Here is a 2,947-nt window from a genome sequence, read left to right as displayed (position 1 = left end):
AAAGGTGAAATGAAGCCTGAATGCCTCGGTGTCTATGGGATATTGGAGACATTGGCTATGTGGTGTTGATAATAAATCTTAGGGTTGAATATGAATATGTCCTGCTTGTTCATTGCTCTTTGGAAGTAACATTGGTCAGGGAAGTTGGAGAAACCCATTTTCTTAGAAACCTGTGCAACATGATTGTGGAAATAGTTTAAAGACACAGTTGTTCTAACTGGTCCATATGACTACTCCAAGAATTCTACCACACTAAGAGAACAAAAAGGTTGTCAACACCTTCTACCATTCACTGGCCTCTCCTCTATAGGCTGAATTGGATCTAATCCTTGAAGTGAGCAATCCCAAAACAAATCACTCCCTGAACCCTAACTGGCTGCTCTGCAAGTTTTCTTTCACCCTGTCCTACCTCCTACCACATCCTTTTGTTTTGAATAAATTAAGTCTAAACTTGAGAATGTAAAATATATTAGGTATGTATTATGGACTGATTTATGTACTTTTTTTTTTTTTTGGAAACTTGTGTTTTATTTTCCACCAACCTCATTTCCATTTTGTGTAAGTGTCAGCAGAACAAACAGCTCAAGACCACTCAGTGGTGGTTCCTACCCACTCAGTGGCCTGAGCAGTGGGGGCTGCAGACCAGTTTTCTGTGGCTGGTTGAGCACTCCAGTCTTCCGTAAGGAACTGCTGAATGGGCACAGAGGGCACCTGCACACCCTCAGACCAGTCTGCAACCTCAGGCTGAGCAGCAGTGAACTCTGGAGCCGGTGCAGTCCATTCGCCCTGAAATTCCTCCTTGGTCACAGCCTTTTCAGCAGCAGCCTGCTCTTCTTTTTCAATCTCTTCAGGGTCCCTGTAGAAGTAGAGATCAGGCATGACCTCCCATGGGTGTTCACGGGAGATGGTGCCACGCATGCGCAGCACTTCCCGGACCAGCCTCCACCACATCAGACCCACTGAATGAGCCCCCTTGTTGTTGCACGGGATGGCAATGTCCACATAGCCCAGAGGAGAATCTGTGTTACACAAAGCAATGGTCAGCAGATTGCCGTAAGATGCCTCCGTGAGGGGCTGGTGGTCAGCCCTGGGATCCGTCACCACCAGAAGACCCGGCTCTCGGAAGGCTGCCTGGATCTGGTTAGTGAAGGTCCTGGGAGTGAACTGGCCAGCGATGAGTAGCTCCAGTGGCAGCCGCAAACTTCAGCACAGCCCGCTGGCCAGTGTTCCTAGAGGATACAACGCTGACATCAGCAGGGTTTTCAATGGCGACTATGGCTCGTGCTGCCAGCAGAAGTTTTTCCCAGGTGCGCTTCAGATTTATGATGTAGATTCCATCGCTCTTCCTTTTGTAGATGTACTGTTTCCATCTGGAAATTCAGGTTGGTGCCACCTAAATGGGTTCCTGCAGCGAGGAATTTGAGGACGTCCTCCTCCTTCATTTGCAGGACATCAAGGGCTCCGGACATTGTGAAAGTTTCCCTGTAAGTTACGATGGGAATCACGAGCAACGCCGTATGGACCCCGGCCTGGGCAGCGCGGAAAGCTGATTTATGTACTTTTATACCCAACTATTAGGCCTGTTCTATCTTTAGGAGGAAACAGGTATTTTAGAACAAATCTGCTGTTATAACTGAGCTCATTTGCCATCTGAAATACTAGACCTCTGTGCAATTGTTTGGGGAATGTGGATAATGTTAACTTTGTGGCAATTAGAAAACAGGAAAAAACATAAAAGATACTTGGTAATCTTCTTTAAAACTTTTAACTTTAATTTATGTACTGTAAAAAGTATGACTATTAAGAGAACAGCTCAATAAATTTTTACATTGGGATGCACTGGTTATGCCTGCATATAGTATTTAAATAGTGCCTGACCTTTTGGAATAATTAAATAATAATTAAACACAAAATCAGGAATGTTATCCATCATGTTATTTTCGACGTTATACTCAAACATTTCCTAAGTATTTATTGGAAGAGAAAGTATTTATTTTTTCTTTTTTTCTTTTTTTTGGCACCAGGGATCAAACTTGGGTCCTTACGCATTTGAGGCAGGCGCCAGAACCACTGAGCTAAATCCCCGGCGAGAAAGTATATACTGTTAAAACTATCTAGTCCAATAACTAATATATGTGTCTTAGTTGCTTTCTCATCACAGGAAAAGAATACCTAACACTCACAATTTAAAAGAGGAAAGGATTCCTTTGCCTCATGGCTTTTAGAAGATGCAGTGAATAGTCCGCTGGCTCCCATGCAGGAAGAGCATGGTGGATAGATCTGGTGGAGGAAAACTGCTCACATCATGGTGGTCAGGGCACAGCAAGAAAGGAGAAGTCAAGGAGGGAGGTATCTCCTTCCAGGTCACGCTCCCAGTGACCCACCTCTTCCAACCAGCCCCCACTTCCTAATAGCACATTTAGCTATGGATTCTTCAGTGGCTTAATCCACTGATGAGTACTGTGCCCTGTGATCCAATCACCTACAAAAGCCCAACCTCTGAATACATGAGCCTTTTAGAGGATATTTTAGATCTAAGCTATAAAAAACATAAGTTTTTTTGGTATTATGAGGAAGATAATATTTTACAAGATGAAATAATATGTGATTCTAATTTGAATAGACATATTTCATAATATAGTTAGAACAAAAGTAAGTTTGTTGTTTGGTTTTTTTTTTTTGGTACCAGGGATCAAACTCGGGTCCTTGGGCTTGCAAGGCAGGCGGCAGAACCACTGAGCTAAATCCCTGGCCCAAAAGTAGGTTTTAAAAATCTCACTGATTGACACATCTTGCTAAATGTATCTTGACTTTGCTATAGTCTCATATTTCAAGTACATAACAATTGCACAACAAGCATATGTTTATTTTAATAATGAAGGAACCAAGCTCATTTAAAGGAATATAAAATAGGCCAGGAGATATAAAATAATCAGATAAAAAATAC

General features: G+C 42.6%; 1 pseudogene; it reads right to left on the bottom strand.

The window, feature by feature from the left end:
• Positions 1 to 557: 557 nt before the first annotated feature.
• On the bottom strand, positions 558 to 1,553 carry LOC101712679 (small ribosomal subunit protein uS2 pseudogene; annotated as a pseudogene).
• Positions 1,554 to 2,947: the final 1,394 nt, after the last annotated feature.

The sequence above is a fragment of the Heterocephalus glaber genome, unplaced genomic scaffold, assembly GCF_053883595.1.
Source record: "Heterocephalus glaber isolate CG9 unplaced genomic scaffold, H.glaber_assembly_v1.0 deba00001600, whole genome shotgun sequence".
Classification (NCBI taxonomy): Eukaryota; Metazoa; Chordata; class Mammalia; order Rodentia; family Bathyergidae; genus Heterocephalus; species Heterocephalus glaber.
This window is presented reverse-complemented; position numbering and strand designations above follow the sequence as displayed.